The sequence below is a fragment of the Lepisosteus oculatus genome, chromosome 12 (assembly GCF_040954835.1).
Source record: "Lepisosteus oculatus isolate fLepOcu1 chromosome 12, fLepOcu1.hap2, whole genome shotgun sequence".
NCBI lineage: Eukaryota > Metazoa > Chordata > Actinopteri > Semionotiformes > Lepisosteidae > Lepisosteus > Lepisosteus oculatus.
This window is the reverse complement of record NC_090707.1, coordinates 39,834,101-39,855,510: the sequence shown is the minus strand read 5'-3', so window position 1 is coordinate 39,855,510 and position 21,410 is coordinate 39,834,101. Positions and strand designations below refer to the sequence as shown.

Below are 21,410 nucleotides of genomic sequence, written 5' to 3'. Positions count from 1 at the left end.
TCAATCGGTCCTTGCCTCCGCGAACTCGCGCGCCGCAGCTTCCCTTGTGCTGCCTGTGTCGTCTCCCAGGTCTGGTGGGAATCGGGAGCGTGCTCCGTTCCGGCTCAGATGGTTTTATTCCTCCCCTCAGCCCATCTCCCTCAGGGGGTTTTCCACTGTCCCTGTCAGAAAGGGGCTTGCCCAGTATTTTACCAGGAGGAAGCTCGTGTGGCTGAAGAGTGTGAGAGTGCCGAGCTTAGGTGTTATGGGCCCTTATCACTTCTTTGTTCACTCTCCGGGTCGGAGAAACCTGAAAAGAGACAAACGTTGTGAGACCATTTATAAGCTTGGTGACCTCGAATTAAACAGAACAATAGCAACACTGTTCTACAAACCTTTCATTGAAAGGGTTTTCAAACACTGTCCCACTTGCTGGTTTGGCAACATCAGTAGCTGGAATTGAATATGCAGCCATTAGTCTGCCTGGCAAAAAACAACCGGTCTCTCCAGTGGTCTGCACACAAGTGAACACACAAACCCCATACTATTAAAACCCCTTTAGGGCACACTCACACCACAACACAATCAACCCGACAGACTCACCAACACTGGACTGCAGAAGCGGCAGGAAACCCTTGAGAACATGAGCAGAGCATGCAAACTCCACACAGACAGCACTCCAGGAAACCAGACACATGAGAACATGTGCAGAGCATGTGCGCCGTCTCTCAGCCTTTCACCTCCACATGCAGATCAGGACGCGACCGGAGACCGGAGACTCCTCACTCCTGCAGGAGGAGGCGCCGACGGACTCGCTCAGCCCAGCGCTTACATTTCCCCGACAGTCCTGTCACACAGCCTGCGACTCACCGCTTCTTCCTTTTCTTCCGCAAAATGTCCACAAAATACTCCAGCCAGCGCCTTTTAGACTTAAGTTTCGGCTTTGCCAGCTGTCTCCCTCCCGGAGGTCAGATCGAAACAACTTCTGCAGCACCGTTTCCCCAGCAACCACGTTTTATTTAACAAAGTAAAATAAACACAGGAGAAAAGTTTGCAAACATGCAGGCAGGATGAGCGCTGCAGACACATGCTGCTGCCCGGGTCCGTCTTGTGAAATAAACAGAATTTTGCACCCCAGAAAACTGGAGCCACGAGAACATGAGCAGAGCATGCAAACTCCACACACACAGCACCCCAGGAACTAAATCCAGGCTCCCAGCGCTGCCACCCACTGCGCCGCCGTCTCTCACCTCCACTTGCAGATCATGACGCGACCGGAGACCGGAGACTCCTCACTCCTGCAGCAACACACCCCAGCAGGAGGAGGCGCCGACGGACTCGCTCATGGTGCAGTGAGCCCAGCGGTGTGAGGCTGGTGTCCAGCGCTGATATTTACCGACAGCCTGCGACTCACCGTTTCTTCCTTTTCTTCTGCATAATGTCCACAAAATACTCCAGCCAGCGCTTTTTAGACTAACGTTTCTGCTTTGCTCGCTGATTAGATTACAAAAGCCGACTGTTTACCTCCTAGAGGTCAGCTCGCACCAACTTCTGCAGCACCGTTTCCCCGGCAACCACGTTTTATTGACAAAGTAAAATAAACACAGGAGAAAAGTTTGCAAACACTACGGGAGCTAAGAAACACGAGGACAGTGGGTTTGCTTTATGTGCCGGGTCGATTAACCAGCGCCGCAGACAAGTGAAATACAAGAAAACATACACACAAGGGAACACATAAGAGAGACAAAGAAATACAAGACACGATAAATACGCTGAAATTGTATTAATATAATTCATTCTAATGTTCAATGAAATCAGCGAAACACATGGGCAGGGCAGCCCAGTGAACTACAGAGACTACATTACCCATAAGCCCTGTGGGCGACACCATTTTGACGTCATCGACTCATACTTTTGTATTTTTTATGAGACCAAAAACTACAAGAAAACGTAACGAAGCAGTCGTATTGTCAGGATACATGAAATAATACATGTACATTTTATGGAAAAAAAGATTCAACAAGGTAAATGCAGATAAGGCCCGTCCATGCTTCAACGTTCTTACAACACAGAAACAGACACATTTCAGAAAGACATTCTGAAATAAAATGTCTTTACATCCGTCTTAAACTGTTCAAACACGGTCTCCTCTCACACCATTCCCTTAATAATTATGTTGCGCAAGTATAATAATGTTTTAAAATACAAACGATATTTTCATCTTCCTTTTCGATGGGATTAAAACGTAACAAATGTATTTCTTTCCGATTTCAAGTCTTTCCGATAGCGCTTTGAGACTCAGCTCCGTGGACTCGTGTATCTCTGTCGCCACCCAGTGGACATTTCTCGGAAGTGTCACCGCCCGCCGGAATTCGGAAAAGTCCCGGGACTGAAGCTGTGTGACTGGACAAGAGCCTGTCTCCCGCCTCCTGCTGAAATCTCAGCGCCGATTGGACAAAAGCTGCTCACAGTCCGGATCCAGTGGAAGGCCGATCCACTCCGGGTTTTCCTTAGCCGGCAGTCCGGATCCAGTGGAAGGCTGATCCACTCCGGGTTTTCCGTAGCCGGCAGTCCGGATCCAGTGGAAGGCCGATCCACTCCGGGTTTTCCGTAGCCGGCAGTCCGGATCCAGTGGAAGGCCGATCCACTCCGGGTTTTCCGTAGCCGGCAGTCCGGATCCAGTGGAAGGCCGATCCACTCCGGGTTTTCCGTAGCCGGCAGTCCGGATCCAGTGGGAGGCCGATCCACTCCGGGTTTTCCGTAGCCGGAAGTCCGGATCCGGTGGAAGGCCGATCCACTCCGGGTTTTCCGTAGCCGGAAATCCGGATCCTTTACGATGCACGCAAGACTACGTTACAGATCACTGGAGTACATTATACAGTCAAATAAAGATAAGGTACGCACAGCTTTCATGTTGTGATACTTAGACATGGTTTGGAGACGTTCCCTCGTGTGTATTTTGAATTATTCAAATGCGTGTCGCTTTAATTTGGAAGCGCATCATTTCAGTGCATGAGCTTACCTGTTATATTGGGCGAGATTTCACACGGATAATCAAACAAGAACGAGTTTGCCCTGGAATCCATTCCACTGCCCAACCTGAAAGTCAGAGCATGAGAACGGACGGATTGTATGGCGATTGTGGAGTTGCTCGACCACATCAAGTAGGCGAGAAGTACAATCTGCTACTACGACATACGGTCTAATTATTCAATTTTCGATTATTTCTCATCTTTAGGCTATTTCTACATCTCATAACGAGCAAGTATAATGATTAAGCCAATGATACATTATATTTTAGATTCGGTTCAGCAGTATTGAGCAGTAAAATAACATCAATTTGTCTACAGGAAATGTCAGAATTAGAAGCCTTCTTTACACCATTTTACCGATCTGTTCAGAGTGTTTTAACAACAGAAAAAACAAAATCAAACGTAAGGTTTCTGGGCTGCTTTGAGAAAGACAATTATCATCTATATTACTTTTAAATCTATGCACACTGTGTATCTTTACCGGGTCGATTCAATGTACAATTTTGTACTGACGCCTTAACCTTATTATTCATACAAAATCTGTTTGACAATAGTCATGTTTGATTCCACTCACTTTCCCCAAAGAGGTGCTCCAAAATAGTTTGACAAGATATTGTGAGATTGCGAGAGGGATCTGAAGTATTTATTAGTACAAGTATAACTAAATTGTTTTCCTTGTAGTCTAATAAAGGTTGTAAATTCTTCCATAGTTTCTGATGGGCTACTGTTAGTTTCTTAAAAGCATCAATACGTAGTTCCTGAGTGATTAAATTAGGGAAACATACATCACCTACTTTGCTTAATTTTGTAAATAATACTGTCGGTATCGGTATTAGATGCTCTAAACCCTGTAGCATTTAGGCCTCCTTCTGCCCGTGTTTGACAAATAGCAACCATGAATAAAGTTTTTTTTTTATTTTACTAAGGTAGAGAACATCAAATCACAAATCACAAAATCACCTTTTTGAAAATCTTAATACCAAGATATTTAATCACATCTTTTACATGTATATTATGTACGGAGCAGACACTTTCCAACAGCCACCAGTTCACTTTTCTGATATGTAAAGAAAGACCAGAAACAGAGGAAATGACTTGTAAAGGCATTTAATTGCTTTGTCCACCTCTGTGTGCTTTCTCAGAGAGAGAGTTGTATCCTCAGCCAATTGGGAACACCTGTCATCTCTTTATCCTGTACTTGAATACCCTGAAACTATTTGTTATAGGGGTGTAAGCAGTGGGAAGAGGAGTGGGCTCGTGTCGAATTGCCTTACCCGTTCCCAATCTGCAGGAGGTCCCACAACGGCAGGTAGCTGCTCTAGTCGCTGGAGCTCAGTTCGCTGTCGAGGGAGGACGAGGGCTCTGGCTCGGGGGAATCACGGCTCCACAGCTCCTACCTGTTGCAGAGTGTTTCTGCCCTGCCGATGGCCTCTGTGTTTTAGAAGGATCTGTCTCTTTTCGCTTGCTTACACCACAGGTTTCACCGACGATAGTGTGCATCCTGAAGCAGTGAGTTATCGGTCTTATTTCTACTGAGAAACAGTTCAAGCACTCACAAAACAATAACCAGGAGACGGTGTATGAAAAAGAATGGTAAGACTTGCAGAGTAGATTTGAATAGACAGTGGATGTCACACTGCGTGCTTGAATATCAGAGATTCCATTCATTCTTTCCTGTAGGTTAACTTCCTGTTTGACATTGTTCCGCTGTCACTTCTTCACAAACTCATAACTCGCCGTGTTCAATTTTGTGTTGAGTTACAGGAACCTCAGCATCAGATGAAATCCTCTTCAGCGCCCCAGGGAGACTGGGGGACTTGCCAGATTTTCAGCTTTATCACTGGGTCCTTCGGCTCAGGGCTGTTGAGCAAAGTGCTCCCCTCTGCTGGAGAGCCACAGGGGCACTACAGAGCGGCCTCGTGTTCCCTGCTCCTGCCCGTGCCTGTGGACGGCCAGTGTGACCGCGCGCGAGACAAAGTAGTGCATTCGTGGTGTAAATACAGAATGTTCACTAGCTGACTGAGGAAAGTTACAGAGACGGGAGTATACGTTCTGAAATAATGTGAACCACTGTTACTACACACAGACAGACTACTTAAAAATCATGTGGCTTTTTAAGGTTGTTTTGTCTGCCTAAAGTACGTTAGATTTGTCACAGCAAAGAGTTTGAATACTTACAGAATGCAGCAGCTAGAATTGTTACTTGGAGCAGAAAGAATGACCACATAACCCCCATACTTCTCTCTCTTCATTGGCTTCCTCTCAGGTACAGGGCGGACTTCAAACTCCTTCTACTTACTTACAAGGCTCTCAGAGGTCAGGCACCTGTCCTGCCTCGCAGGGATGCTGCAGAGGAGAAATACTGTACACAGCATAGTTTCAGAGGCCTGTCTGTCCTGGGCTGGGCACCATGTGAGTTGAATGCTGCATCAGTGCCATGGATCCAAGAGGGGCATCATGGATACAACTGTCGTTTAGGAGGATTCTGCTGGTCTGCAGAGACCTGCATGGGGTACTGACATACAGACGACGTGATGGATGGATGGATTAATACCCGCATTCATTTCTTTCTTTTTTTTTAATGATATAATGTTAGCATGCCCAAAGGGGTTGGGCAGCCAGTTGACCTTGGACCCCTAGAGGATTTTATTCTCCTTACTGAGGAGTCTTTGGTTCCTTTCCTCCATTGTCTTCAGTTCTGTATTCACAAAATGTATATTTACCTGCATTGTTCAGCGCCTTGGGGCAACCTTGTTGTGAAAGGCGCTATATGAAAATAAATTGAATTGAATGGAATGACAGAGTCACGGCTTTTCCAGTTTCCTCTCCTATTATCTTCTTTATCTGCACTCTAAAACACAGTGAAACCTTGAACCTTTCAACTGGACCACTGCCGTTCTACATCAAAATGACTTTAACTAGGACGGAGACTTGAATGGGATGAAAAAGGAAAAGGCATTATTTGCAGGAAGAAATTAAACTGTTCCACCTGATCACTTGCTAAACAAAGTGATTCACTGCAGTGGAGGCGGTGAAAGCTTTGTGAATCAACTTACAAAAGGATACATGTAAGAAACGTGGCTCCCATATTTAACCCTGGAAAAATCTATGAGTGTTATGTGGAGGTGAAAGTATTGTTCAATTATTCTAATAAAGCTCACTCAACTAAGACCCAGAAAAGTACCAGAGTATTCTCACCTAAGAGGAAATACTAACAAGTAGGATGCTAAAATGAAAAGCATTAAAAAGTGAATGATCTTCAGTAGCTGAAATGATTATTGAGCTCTGGGTCACAGTGCTCCTGAAAAAAAATCAAATTTCAGCAGACACCCAAGGACAGCAGGTGAGCACCATGCTGAGCCAGTGTATAAGTGTATGAATCACAGTTTCAAGGAGCTTTTTTCAGTTTCGTTCCACTGATCGGCCAACACGGGGGGAACTTCAGTCTTACTCGCCCTATTGCATTAAGAAACTGTACAACATTCTCCAATAAGAACTTGCGATCTCACCTAACGAAAAGCAATTTGCGTAGCAGGGAAAGACTGGACTCCCACTGGGGATTTTTGTTTTTCATCCCGATGGTGATGTGCACTATATAGAACGTTGCTGGACCCATGTGCAATTGGTGTCATTTCTAATCTAGAGGTCAAAGCTGTGAAACTTTCAAAGAGATGGAAGATCTCTTGCGAGATACCAATTCACAGAAGGGGCTAATGAGATCTTTGCTTGAAGTCTCATTGTGCTGCACTATTTCATTTTTCAGTGGGCACGACTCACAGGCATCTAAAATCATCTCGGTGACAGACTAAACAGGCCTCTCGCAAAGACTCGGGAACAGACACAGACCTTATCATCTCTGCTCCTCGGGAAGCGTGCAGAGATCACATTAGATGTGTTGCTCAAGCTCTTGATTGTCACATACAGTAAACCCAGCAGTGTGGTCAGTGCGGGATGTGTTCTGTCCTGACGGCAGGGTCAGCAGCCAGAGGAGACCTGAAACACAAGACGGAGAGGTAAGACATTGATTCCGACAGAGAGAGCTTTCACACCGGATTACTGACAAGAGGAGCAATAAGAGAAGAGTTGTAAAGACACGCCGAAGAGAATATTCTCATCTAAGAGGAAATATTAACAAGTAGGATGTTAAAATGAAAAGCATTAAAAACTGCATGATCTTCAGTAGTGAAATGATTACTGAGCTCTGGGTCACGGACAGCAGGGGAGTGAATGAGTTGTTTATTTTGTTTCCTGTGAATTATGTAGAATTCACAACGTGTTCCATTTGTACAGGAAAACCATTGAGAGCAGATTCACTTCTTCTGCGCCAGAATGAATGATTTCCATCTTCACTCTAGGGTACTGTACTTTACAGCTCTGTATTGTATTCTGCATATATGTCTGTTATGTATACATTTTCTTTCTCACTTTGTCTCTCTGTCCATTTGTATCAGTTTGTTGGAGAGCACCATCACACCAGCATCACAACATTTATTCTACTGCCTTATTAAGCAAATGTCTCTACTAAATTCTTTTTATATATAAAACATTTTTTGACATGATATACACAAATGGCTAATTATACTTTCTGATTATATTTCCATCTTAGAAATGAAGCATTTCTCTCCTGCAGTTTGAGGTTGTTAAATAGAAAACTGGATCACTCCAGGGCCGAATCTTCTCCCTCTCTTACACTCTCTTACATTCGTTCACGAATGATCACAAGAGCAAACACATAGACTGGCTTCTCACAAAGTGTGTCGATGACACAGTCCCGGTCAGCTTACTAAAGGACCCAGAAAATCACCACGGGCCAGTCTGAACAGTTTCACGGAATAGTCTGTTGACTTCTCTTTGATGTTTCATGTTACAAGAGCAAAACAATACTCACTGATTTGAGGATAATTGCGCCATCCCTCCAGCCTACTGAAATGAACCGTCAGACTGCAGAAGCTGTCAGTGACTACAGGTCCTTGGGCCTGGTCAGAGAAACCTGAGATGAGACAAACGTTGTGAGACCATTTATAAGCTTGTGACGTCAAATTAAACGGAAGTCAGACATTTTCAAAGGGGGCAACACTGCGGCACAGTGATTAGCATCGCTGCCTCATAGCACCAGGGCCCTGGGTTTGATTCCAGGGGTGCTGTCTGTGTGGAGTCTGCATGTTTGTTTGCGCTGCAGGGGACACCTCACCCCCACAGACACAAACTCACACCACAGCCCGATTTTTCCACAACACAATCAACCCGCCAGTATCAGTTTGTGTTCAGTGCTGGGGAGGTGCCTTGTCCTTGCAGAACAAAAACAAGGTGATCAGGACTGACGGCAAGATTCAGGTATTCAAGTACCCAGTAAATCCAGGGCTCAAATGGGGGAACTGTTTCACGAGCTACACAATATCCTCACACACGATGACAGAGCCTTGGAAAGCCGTGTGGAGAGTGAGGTGCTCGTACCCAGCCGGAGTTAAAAGACCACGCATTGAGCAGAGCAACTGAGCAAAAGCACACTATCGATCTATCCAACCCAGAAAAGCACACATCTCTGTGATACAGAGGCTAAGGCAACATGTGAGTAAAGGATTTTGAATCAGCAATTGTGCTGATGAGCCAGTCAGCAATTTTTCAGAAACAGCAAACATGTCGTCAGCCTCCAGGAGCTGCAGAAGATTGTGAGATATAAAGGAGTGAAACCAGGGCAGGAGAAACTGATTCCTCGTGTAGGGAGCTGAGGAAAACGATGCACACCCTGCAGACTGAAAGGAAGACAGCACAAACTATCGGTAATGTCAGCCTAGAAGAAAGTGTAGTGCAGTGTGTTGCAACTAAGTTTTTGTTCAATATTTGTTTTGTCTGAAAGAGACTATTTTGATTAGATACATGCAATACTATTTCTTTCTCATTCTCTGTCTTTTTATGTCTTATTTGGATCACACCATAAAGTTCATAACCCAGCCAGTTGCTTTGGCTCTGAAAGCATCCCTCAGCAGGGACAGCCCTGATCCCCAAACACAGGGCTGCCCTTCCCACTGCCCGTCTGCTCTCTGCCCAGTGGAAGTAGCGTTTCTGCCCCGCAGCTGTGTGAGAGAAGATGACCTGAGAGCACTAACCCACCTCTGGAGAGGGAAGAGTCTCAGCTGGAAGGGAGGAGGAGCTGCCGGGCTGCCGCAGACAAGGCGCCGCTGAAATGATAGAGAAATCTTTTAGAATCAAACGTCACCTGGCTCAGTGTTTAAGCTGTAGTACATGATCACATTAGATTATTAAAACATGCAGACTGCCATTTCCATTCTGTACAAACAAAGGGTTTTCCATTGTAGAAAACACCACTGCAAATCCAAAGCGGAGTGCACTGGGACTGCAGTCCAGAGAAACCCATCATGTTACAAGAACTGGAGGCCATTTCACACCAAAACTGTACAATAGGATTCTTTCTGCACACCCAGTACTGGGGGCTGTGTCAGAGGCTCCTCACCGTTCTGTGATGATTTTAGACGTTGAATCGGGCAGGAGGCAGGCGCTCTTCGGGAGCTCTCGTCCCGTGCTATAACTCGGACCACGCGATGGCACAATTGCTTCCTACATACAAACAGAAACTTCAAACAACAAAACCCAACAAGAAATCTGTGCACACTTGGACTCCTGCTGCAGCTGAGGAGCTGTCACGCACACACCTCCTGTGTGGGTAGTGTTGGCCGTAGGACGTGTTGTTCACAGAGAGAAAAAATACACCATAGCAAGTCAGCACTCAAACAAACCAAAAGGCCAGTTTTATTGAAGTTGACGCAGCTGGCCACACAAACACTCACTGGGTCTCTTCACCAGGTATCCACACAGACAGCACCCCAGGAAACCAGACCCATGAGAACAGCGGCAGAGCATGCAGACTCCACACAGACAGCACCCCAGGAACAGGACCCATGAGAACAGGGGCAGAGCATGCAGACTCCACACAGACAGCACCCCATGAACAGGACCCATGAGAACACAGGCAGAGCATGCAGACTCCACACAGACAGCACCCCAGGAAACTGAACCCATGAGAACGGGGCAGATTATGCAGACTCCACACAGACAGCACCCCAGGACACCAGACCCGTGAGAACAGGGGCAGAGCATGCAGACTCCACACAGACAGCACCCCAGGACACCAGACCCATGAGAACAGGGGCAGAGCATGCAGACTCCACACAGACAGTACCCCAGGAAACCGAACCCATGAGAACAGGGGAAGAGCATGCAGACTCCACACAGACAGCACCCCAGGAAACCAGACCCATGAGAACAGGGGCAGAGCATGCAGACTCCACACAGACAGCACCCCAGGAACAGGACCCATGACAACAGGGGCAGAGCATGCAGACTCCACACAGACAGCACCCCAGGAACAGGGCCCATGACAACAGGGGCAGAGCATGCAGACTCCACACAGACAGCACCCCAGGAACAGGACCCATGAGAACAGGGGCAGAGCATGCAGACTCCAGACAGACAGCACCCCAGGAACAGGACCCATGAGAACAGGGGCAGAGCATGCAGACTCCACACAGACAGCACCCCAGGAAACTGAACCCATGAGAACAGGGGCAGGGCATGCAGACTCCATACAGACAGCACCCCAGGAAACCAGACCCATGAGAACAGGGGCAGAGCATGCAGACTCCACACAGACAGCACCCCAGGAAACCAGACCCATGAGAACAGGGGCAGAGCATGCAGACTCCACACAGACAGCACCCCAGGAACAGGACCCATGAGAACAGGGGCAGAGCATGCAGACTCCACACAGACAGCACCCCAGGAACCAGACCCATGAGAACAGGGGCAGAGTATGCAGACTCCATACAGACAGCACCCCAGGAAACCAGACCCATGAGAACAGGGGCAGAGCATGCAGACTCCACACACACAGCACCCCAGGACACCAGACCCATGAGAACAGGGGCAGAGCATGCAGACTCTATACAGACAGCACCCCAGGAAACCAGACCCATGAGAACAGGGGCAGAGCATGCAGACTCCACACACACAGCACCCCAGGACACCAGACCCATGAGAACAGGGGCAGAGCATGCAGACTCCACACAGACAGCAGCCTAGGTAACACACCCCAGCAGGAGGAGGCGCCGACGGACTCGCTCATAGTGCAGTGAGCCCAGCGGTGTGAGGCTGGTGTCCAGCGCTGATGTGTCCCTGATAGTCCTGTCCCACAGCCTGCGAGTCACCGTTTCTTCCACAAAATACTCCAGCCAGCGCTTTTTAGACTAAAGTTTCTTAAGTTTCTGTTTTTCTCGCAGATTAGATTAAAAAAGCCGCCTGTTGACCTGCTGGAGGTCAGACCCGCCCCGGCAACAACTACTGCAGCTCCGTTGCCCCGGCAACCACGTTTTATTTAACAAAGTAAAATAAACACCGGAGAAAATTTTGCAAACAAGACAAGAGAGCTCAGAAACCCACAGACACGACGGCAGTGGGTTTTGTTTCTGTGTCGAGTTGATAAACCAGGCAGGACGAGCGCTGCAAACACACTAGAGTACACATAACACAATCAGGGGTACACAAGACTCCTGCTTTTTACACAAACAGGTTCAACAGGTCAATAAAGAGCAGGTCGGCACAGCTGTCATGATGTCTCATTTACAAAGAGTCTGAAGATTTGCTCGTCTCTTCCCAGAGCAGCTTAACTCCGGAGAGCAAGGAACAGCTCCTGCCGAGTCCGTCTTGTAAGACAGACATAGAAATCCGCGACACGGTAAATACACTGACATTGTATAATTAATTCTGATGCTCAATCAAATCTGCCGAACACGTGCGGAGCGCAGTCCAGAGCACTATAAAGACTACATTTCCCACAAGCCCTGTGGCGACTTCCTTTTGACGTAATCGATTCGCGTCTTTTTATTTTTAATTATAACAACAATACATGCCATAAAAACAAGAATACATATAACACAGAGTATAGTCAGGGGTACATACGATAATAAATGTACATGTTATGGAAAAAGATTAAACAAGTAATCTTGTTTAATAGTAAACAAAATCAGATGAGGTCCGTACATGTTTCAAATTGTCTGTACAGACGCATTTACATCCGTTTTCAAGTGTTTAAACATGGGTCTCCTCTCACAGCATTTCGTTAATTATTATGAAGTATCATATTTTTTTAAATACAAACGATATTTTCATATTACTTTCAATAGGTTTAAAATGTAGTATTATTTAACTTCTTTAAAAGTAATGTCAATATTAGTTTCCTTCTTTACGTTATCTTTCAGAGTTGCTGTCACAAACGTCACAGTTATCATCTGTATTGATTTTCAATCTCTGCACAACGAGGATCTGTACAGAGGCGCTATTGGACTCGCCGCCATAGACTCGTGTATCTCTGTCGCCGCCCAGTGGACATTTCTCGAAAGTGCAGTTCTTTTTAACTTTTTATGGTAGCAATAAAAATAGATACAATACAAACAAGAGTATATTTATAGCACATTAATAATACCATCAGGGGTACATAGTATAATATATTTACACTTCTGAAAAAAAGATTAAACCAGGTTAATAAAGATAAGGGCTGATATAGTCTGTAAATACACTTTTACATCTATTTAAAATGTTCTAACGAAGCTGCCTGAGGAAAGAACTTACTGTTTTGATTACATGAATCAGAGATTGTGACTCTGCCTTTAGCTTCCCATTCCTTCCAAACAATTTCAATTTCACACTTCTGGTTGTGCCAGAGGGTCCTCAGTGGAAGAGATACCAGGGTCCCCAGCACTGCTGTCACCTCTTCTGTACTCCTCCTATGCTAACAGCTGTGTATCTACTGCTGACTCCGTGAAAGGAATCAAGACTCCAGATGATCCCACCCAAATAAAAAAAAAATTCTGGAGTGGAAGGAGGTCTCTGCTTTAGTCGGCTGGTGCCGTGAAAACAACCTCTAACTCTATATAACTCCAACTGCCTGTGTCTCAGGAAGCCCTGGTCCGTTTGTAATGGAAAACCATTGAGAGCACTAGAATGACTGATTTCCATCTTCACTCTAGGTCACTGTGCTGAACAGCACATTACTGTATTCTGCATATGATATGTCTGTTATTTACACCTTTTCTTTCTCACTTTGTCTCTCTGTCCGTTTGGATCAGGTATTTGGAGAGCACCACCACACCAGCCAAACTACCCAAACAGTTGCTTAGGCACTCAAGTGGACTTGATCAAATTAAACTTTCCAACCTAAACAGGAAAATGACAGTTTAAATGGATTCTACTGCCTTATTAATCATATTTCTCTTCTAAATTCTTTTAAAATAAAAACAAATATTTCTGACATGATACACACAAATAGCTATTTTTATACTTTCTGGTTATATTTCAATCTTATAAATGAAGCATTTCTTTCCTGCGGTTTGAGGTTGTTAAAGAGAAAGACCCCATACTATCACAACCCCCTTTACAGCCTGGTGAAAGAGGTGAAATGAGGTAGCGGAGGTGTAATTGAGTCGGACAGCAAACTGTCACCTGCTGCTTGCCAGGACAGGAATCTTACAAAGGTCCACTCCTCCCAGGAGGGTCACAGTAACAATGATGATGAGTAACACGAATGATTACAGTTCAGGGCCCCAGCACTGCCACCCACTAAAATAAACATGACACACAAGAGAACCCACAAGACAGTCATGGAAATCCATGACACGATAAACACGCTGAAATGGTACAATATAATTAATTCTGATGTTCAATCAAATCACCGAAACATGTGGGCAGTGCGGGCCAGAGAACTACAGAAACTACATTACCCATACGCCCTGTGGGCGACTTCCTTCTGACGTCATCGACTCGCGCCTTTTGAATGTTATTTTAATTATGGGTTTATTGTATTTATTTTGTATTTTGTATCCATGTACAATACATTCCTTCATTCATTCATTACTCTTGTTTGCAATGCAATGTATTCTTTGCATTCTTTGCTGTTGAAAATGCTTAAATATATTTAAAATTAAAATAACGTATTAATACGAACATTACTAACGGTATTTTAATTAAAAAAACTTTCGGTGAAATTTTGCTGAATGACCACCAAGCGGCGCCATTGGCACATTATTGTAAGAATAATCATTTCTAAGAAATTTTCCAGTTTAATTCCACGGACCGGCCATCAGAGGGGCACTTTACTCGTCCTGCTGCTTCTGTTGAATTAATAATTGCTTAAATTATTGTCTGGTTAAATTGTCTGGTGGTAAGTATTTGTAATATAGGATTGCTCATGTCTGATCTGGAACACGAGATGGAAGTTTAACATGTGTGATTCACTGAGGTGGAGGGGTGGGAAATGACTGAAAGAAGTCTTGCCATGCTGTATTATTAATAGTAGTAGCAGTATTGTCATATTAACACAAATCCTCAGACTCACTAACATCTCCAATAGAACGACAATCTCACACATCAAATATTAGAGGACCCTTCCTTTATACCTAAAAGCTTTCAGTTGTTGGACAATGAAAAGAGTGCTTGCAGGAATCTAATTACTGTTGTTATAAACTCATTACAAGCTAATTGTCTCATTTCTTTTTTTTCTTTCTTCTCTTTTCAGCAGTAAATAAACCCATTACTTGATCCCTTACATTTCAAAACGCTCTGTATCAAACCAACAAATCGTTCATAAATTTAAACCATGTTTTTGAGAAACTAGCCTTAAAATCAAAATGACTACATTCATATGAAACACACTCAGAAACAATATCAAATGGTTTGATACAGAGTGCAGAAACAACTGAAGAGAACTACCAGAACTAAAACAACACCACACCACTCTGAGCTGCGCCTCAGGTACTGTGAGATGGTTAGACACTAAATGCACACCCTAAAGAAGATAGGCACATACACAAACAGACAACTCTCAGACCACGAAAGGCCTGTAGCCAAGACACAGTCAACAACGCTTGACCCAACTGCAGCTCAGACCTGCAGCAAAGCCTGCTCAAACTCCTCAACCTCGTCCTGACGGCCGGCTGTTTCCCTGAGGCCTGGAATCAAGGACTGATCACGCCCGTCTGTAAGAATGGAGACAGACTCGACCCCAACAGGTACCGGGGCTTCAGTCTTGAATATCTGATAACCGGCCCTCCTTACTGAGCACAATGTCCTGCATTAGAGTCAGACTGGCTTCCTACCAAACCGCCACACATCCCATCACATTCACACCTGGGCTCTGATGGCCCATCTGGACCCAGAACAGCAGAGCCTGGCACTGCTGGAGCAGCACTGTCAGACCCGGGCACTGCCAGCCCATCTGGACCCAGAACAGCAGAGCCTGGCACTACTGGAGCAGCACTGTCAGACCTGGTCACTGCCAGCCCATCTGGACCCAGAACAGCAGAGCCTGGCACTGCTGGAGCAGGACTGTCACATCTGGGCACTGCCAGCCAAACTGGACCCAGAACAGCAGAGCCTGGCACTGCTGGGGCAGTACTGTCACACCTGGGCACTGCCAGCCCATCTGGACCCAGAACAGCAGAGCCTGGCACTGCTGGAGCAGGACTGTCAGACCTGGGCACTGCCAGTCAATCTGGACCCAGAACAGCAGAGCCTGGCACTGCCAGCCCATCTGGACCCAGAACAGCAGAGCCTGGCACTGCTGGAGCAGGACTGTCACACCTGGGCACTGCCAGTCAATCTGGACAAGACCAGAGTTATGGTTTTCCAGGAGAAAGCCAGACCTCAGGGAAACGGGTAAGAATTCACACTGAACAACAACACATTGGAGCACACATCCAGCTACACATATCTCGGTCTCACCATCAGCTCTTCTGGGAGTTTTGACCTGGCAGTGAAGGCACTGAGGGAGAAGGCACTCAGGGCTTTCTACGCAATAAGAAGGAGGCTCTTCAATGTCAACCCACCAACAAGAATTTGGCTCCAAATATCTGAAAGTGTAATCCAACCCATTGCCCTATACGGCAGTGAAGTGTGGGGTCCCCTCACAGACCAGGAGTACACTCTGTAGAAACTCTAATCAATCTGTAGAAACATCCGCCTTGCGCAGAGAAAAACAGCTAACAGCGAGTGCAGGGCTGAATTAGGCCAGTACCCACTATTGGTAAACATACAGAACAGAGTAATCAGACACTTGTTACACCTGAGAAACAGAGGCCACAATTCATACCACCACTAGCCCCTGCTGATCCCAGAGTACAGCTGGTCTTGACACCAGTCAGTCTCAGGACAGCACAGCTGCAGCAACACCAATCACAATCATCCAAATGCGGAGGGGACTGCAGTCCAGAGAAACCCAGCATTTGACAAGGACTGGAGGCCATTTCGCACCACAACTGTAGAACAGGATTCTTTCTGCACACCCAGTACTGGGGGCTGTGTCGGAGGCTCCTCACCGGAAGAGACTTGCATTCCTGTTGGCTCCTCTCGTTCTGTGATGATTTTAGCCGTCGAATCGGGCAGGAGGCAGGCGCTCTTCGGGAGCTCTCGTCCCGTGCTATAACTCGGACCACGTGTTGGCACAATTGCTTCCTACATCGAAACAGAAACTTCAAACAACAAACCCCAACAAGAAATCTGTGCACACTTGGACTCCTGCTGCAGCTGAGGAGCTGTCACGCACACACCTCCTGTGTGGGTAGTGTTGGCCGTAGGACGTGTTGTTCACAGAGAGAAAAAAATACACCATAGCAAGTCAGCACTCAAACAAACCAAAAGGCCAGTTTTATTGAAGTTGACGCAGCTGGCCACACAAACACTCACTGCGTCTCTTCACCAGGTATCAGAAACAAAATAAAGGAACAATCTTTTTATCATATCCACTCGCACCTTGCTCTCATTTCCAGACTCCTAACTTACCACTCCCAACAAACCCCAGTGCTCGCAACACCCTTTAAATAGGATTTGGCCCGTACCACTATGGATACAATAGGTGTAAAACAGAAAATTCACAAGACAAACAACACATAGCACAGCAGTCCGGACTACTTGGACACACAATTACATGAAACCCTTAACAATTCACAGGACAGACATTCATCAGATCTTCTATACCTAGTTGCCATTTTTCGCAATAACATTAGGCTCTGATAACCTCCCCTCTCAGCATTCCAGCAATGTTATGTTCCTCTAGCTAAGCTTCAGGCATATAACCAGTCTCCTATCTGTTTGCAACCTTTTGACCTTTCTGAGGACCCCTCAGAACAAATAGACACTGGCGTCTCCTCTCATGCAGTGCTGTTAAGACTTAAGCTAGTGGCATCCTACACTATGCTTTGTTCCTTTAGGGCCATTTCTCTAAAAATAGTGTTCTCTACCTTTTGATTCCCCTCCTGTCCACAGCTAGAACAACTGTTTGCTAACAAAGACTGTTTATCTGTCTGGAAAGGTCTCCAAACTGTTACCAATTCCAAAAGAAAATCCCCTCAGATACATCTTGATCACTCTCTACCAGATAACACATTTTACAGCAGGTCTGAAACACAAAGGATCTCCAACGACCTTGTCCATGGCAGTCTCGCAACTCCTCCAAATAATTCACATCCTGGGGATGAGCTATTGTCCCCCACTCAACTGGAGTGCCACACCCACTCACACTCAATCTCTCACGAAGACTTGACGCCGTTTGCAAGTCTTGAGAATGCCCTGTGAAGCAAAGAACAGGATGTGTTAAGGCTATTCAAAAAGCAAAACTGTAAAAAGGCAGCAGGACCTGACTGTGTATCTCCAGCCACACTACAGCCCTGTGCTGGCCAACTCGCTCCAATCTTTACAGACGTTTTTAAGCAATCATTGTCCCAGTGCACAGTGCCAGACTGCTTCAAATCTTCTGTTATTGTTCCTGTTCCAAAAAAGGACACAAGAACCTGCCTTAATGCCTACAGACCCGTCGCACTAACATCAGAACTGGCGCGTCTTCCCAACACGTTCGTGTCACAGTGAGGTGACCCCTCAAACAAGAATTATTTCCTGCCTCATATATGACTACGGCACCTAGCAGTGCAAACAGGGTGCTAGGGGCCCTCTCCATTACCACAGGTTCTGTTGATCTCCCAGATCCACCAATGCCCACACAGACCAGCGACAAGCATGTGTATCGTATAAGTGACCTTTTTATTTTCTATCCACATTCACCACCAGCCAAAGACACAACGAAAACAGCAGCAACAAAAGGTCCTTCCAAGGGTCATAATGAATCCAGAGGGACGGCAGTCTTTTCTGTCAAGTACCGAAGAGTGGCCACTCGAACGATTCTTCTTCGTACCTGTAAAGTCTTTGATGGCCCCAGTGAACGAGAGGCCGGTCCCATTTCCCCAGACTCCGTTCAGGTTCCACTAGAAATCCTCCCGCGAACTGTATTCCATTTCCCTCAGTTTGGAGCGGCTAGCCGGGCCGGTTTCTCGCTCCTTGCCTTCAGGTATTAAAAGTCTCTGTACAGTACCTCTGTTCCGATGCCACTGTCTCCCGTGGTCGTCAATCGGTCCTTGCCTCCGCGAACTCGCGCGCCGCAGCTTCCCTTGTGCTGCCTGTGTCGTCTCCCAGGTCTGGTGGGAATCGGGAGCGTGCTCCGTTCCGGCTCAGATGGTTTTATTCCTCCCCTCAGCCCATCTCCCTCAGGGGGTTTTCCACTGTCCCTGTCAGAAAGGGGCTTGCCCAGTATTTTACCAGGAGGAAGCTCGTGTGGCTGAAGAGTGTGAGAGTGCCGAGCTTAGGTGTTATGGGCCCTTATCACTTCTTTGTTCACTCTCCGGGTCGGAGAAACCTGAAAAGAGACAAACGTTGTGAGACCATTTATAAGCTTGGTGACCTCGAATTAAACAGAACAATAGCAACACTGTTCTACAAACCTTTCATTGAAAGGGTTTTCAAACACTGTCCCACTTGCTGGTTTGGCAACATCAGTAGCTGGAATTGAATATGCAGCCATTAGTCTGCCTGGCAAAAAACAACCGGTCTCTCCAGTGGTCTGCATACAAGTGAACACACAAACCCCATACTATTAAAACCCCTTTAGGGCACACTCACACCACAACACAATCAACCCGACAGACTCACCAACACTGGACTGCAGAAGCGGCAGGAAACCCTTGAGAACATGAGCAGAGCATGCAAACTCCACACAGACAGCACTCCAGGAAACCAGACACATGAGAACATGTGCAGAGCATGTGCGCCGTCTCTCAGCCTTTCACCTCCACATGCAGATCAGGACGCGACCGGAGACCGGAGACTCCTCACTCCTGCAGGAGGAGGCGCCGACGGACTCGCTCAGCCCAGCGCTTACATTTCCCCGACAGTCCTGTCACACAGCCTGCGACTCACCGCTTCTTCCTTTTCTTCCGCAAAATGTCCACAAAATACTCCAGCCAGCGCCTTTTAGACTTAAGTTTCGGCTTTGCCAGCTGTCTCCCTCCCGGAGGTCAGATCGAAACAACTTCTGCAGCACCGTTTCCCCAGCAACCACGTTTTATTTAACAAAGTAAAATAAACACAGGAGAAAAGTTTGCAAACATGCAGGCAGGATGAGCGCTGCAGACACATGCTGCTGCCCGGGTCCGTCTTGTGAAATAAACAGAATTTTGCACCCCAGAAAACTGGAGCCACGAGAACATGAGCAGAGCATGCAAACTCCACACACACAGCACCCCAGGAACTAAATCCAGGCTCCCAGCGCTGCCACCCACTGCGCCGCCGTCTCTCACCTCCACTTGCAGATCATGACGCGACCGGAGACCGGAGACTCCTCACTCCTGCAGCAACACACCCCAGCAGGAGGAGGCGCCGACGGACTCGCTCATGGTGCAGTGAGCCCAGCGGTGTGAGGCTGGTGTCCAGCGCTGATATTTACCGACAGCCTGCGACTCACCGTTTCTTCCTTTTCTTCTGCATAATGTCCACAAAATACTCCAGCCAGCGCTTTTTAGACTAACGTTTCTGCTTTGCTCGCTGATTAGATTACAAAAGCCGACTGTTTACCTCCTAGAGGTCAGCTCGCACCAACTTCTGCAGCACCGTTTCCCCGGCAACCACGTTTTATTGACAAAGTAAAATAAACACAGGAGAAAAGTTTGCAAACAAGACGGGAGCTAAGAAACACGAGGACAGTGGGTTTGCTTTATGTGCCGGGTCGATTAACCAGCGCCGCAGACAAGTGAAATACAAGAAAACATACACACAAGGGAACACATAAGAGAGACAAAGAAATACAAGACACGATAAATACGCTGAAATTGTATTAATATAATTCATTCTAATGTTCAATGAAATCAGCGAAACACATGGGCAGGGCAGCCCAGTGAACTACAGAGACTACATTACCCATAAGCCCTGTGGGCGACACCATTTTGACGTCATCGACTCATACTTTTGTATTTTTTATGAGACCAAAAACTACAAGAAAACGTAACGAAGCAGTCGTATTGTCAGGATACATGAAATAATACATGTACATTTTATGGAAAAAAAGATTCAACAAGGTAAATGCAGATAAGGCCCGTCCATGCTTCAACGTTCTTACAACACAGAAACAGACACATTTCAGAAAGACATTCTGAAATAAAATGTCTTTACATCCGTCTTAAACTGTTCAAACACGGTCTCCTCTCACACCATTCCCTTAATAATTATGTTGCGCAAGTATAATAATGTTTTAAAATACAAACGATATTTTCATCTTCCTTTTCGATGGGATTAAAACGTAACAAATGTATTTCTTTCCGATTTCAAGTCTTTCCGATAGCGCTTTGAGACTCAGCTCCGTGGACTCGTGTATCTCTGTCGCCACCCAGTGGACATTTCTCGGAAGTGTCACCGCCCGCCGGAATTCGGAAAAGTCCCGGGACTGAAGCTGTGTGACTGGACAAGAGCCTGTCTCCCGCCTCCTGCTGAAATCTCAGCGCCGATTGGACAAAAGCTGCTCACAGTCCGGATCCAGTGGAAGGCCGATCCACTCCGGGTTTTCCTTAGCCGGCAGTCCGGATCCAGTGGAAGGCTGATCCACTCCGGGTTTTCCGTAGCCGGCAGTCCGGATCCAGTGGAAGGCCGATCCACTCCGGGTTTTCCGTAGCCGGCAGTCCGGATCCAGTGGAAGGCCGATCCACTCCGGGTTTTCCGTAGCCGGCAGTCCGGATCCAGTGGAAGGCCGATCCACTCCGGGTTTTCCGTAGCCGGCAGTCCGGATCCAGTGGAAGGCCGATCCACTCCGGGTTTTCCGTAGCCGGCAGTCCGGATCCAGTGGAAGGCCGATCCACTCCGGGTTTTCCGTAGCCGGCAGTCCGGATCCAGTGGGAGGCCGATCCACTCCGGGTTTTCCGTAGCCGGAAGTCCGGATCCGGTGGAAGGCCGATCCACTCCGGGTTTTCCGTAGCCGGAAGTCCGGGTCCGGTGGAAAGGCCGATCCACTCCGGGTTTTCC

At 46.7% G+C, this 21,410-nt stretch overlaps 2 long non-coding RNA genes across 2 annotated transcripts; one reads left to right on the top strand and one right to left on the bottom strand.

Annotated features, from left to right (window-relative positions):
• The first annotated feature begins 2,771 nt into the window (after positions 1-2,771).
• Positions 2,772-5,807, top strand: LOC138242023 (uncharacterized). Its single transcript, XR_011191298.1, has 2 exons — positions 2,772-2,875; positions 5,278-5,807. It is a non-coding gene; the product is annotated as an uncharacterized lncRNA (long non-coding RNA).
• A 76-nt stretch (positions 5,808-5,883) lies between these two features.
• LOC138242022 (uncharacterized) lies at positions 5,884-16,516 on the bottom strand. The gene is made up of 4 exons (XR_011191297.1): positions 16,394-16,516; positions 9,123-9,190; positions 7,900-8,001; positions 5,884-7,004 (listed from the first exon to the last, which is right to left on the bottom strand). It is a non-coding gene; the product is annotated as an uncharacterized lncRNA (long non-coding RNA).
• Between the last annotated feature and the right edge of the window lie 4,894 nt (positions 16,517-21,410).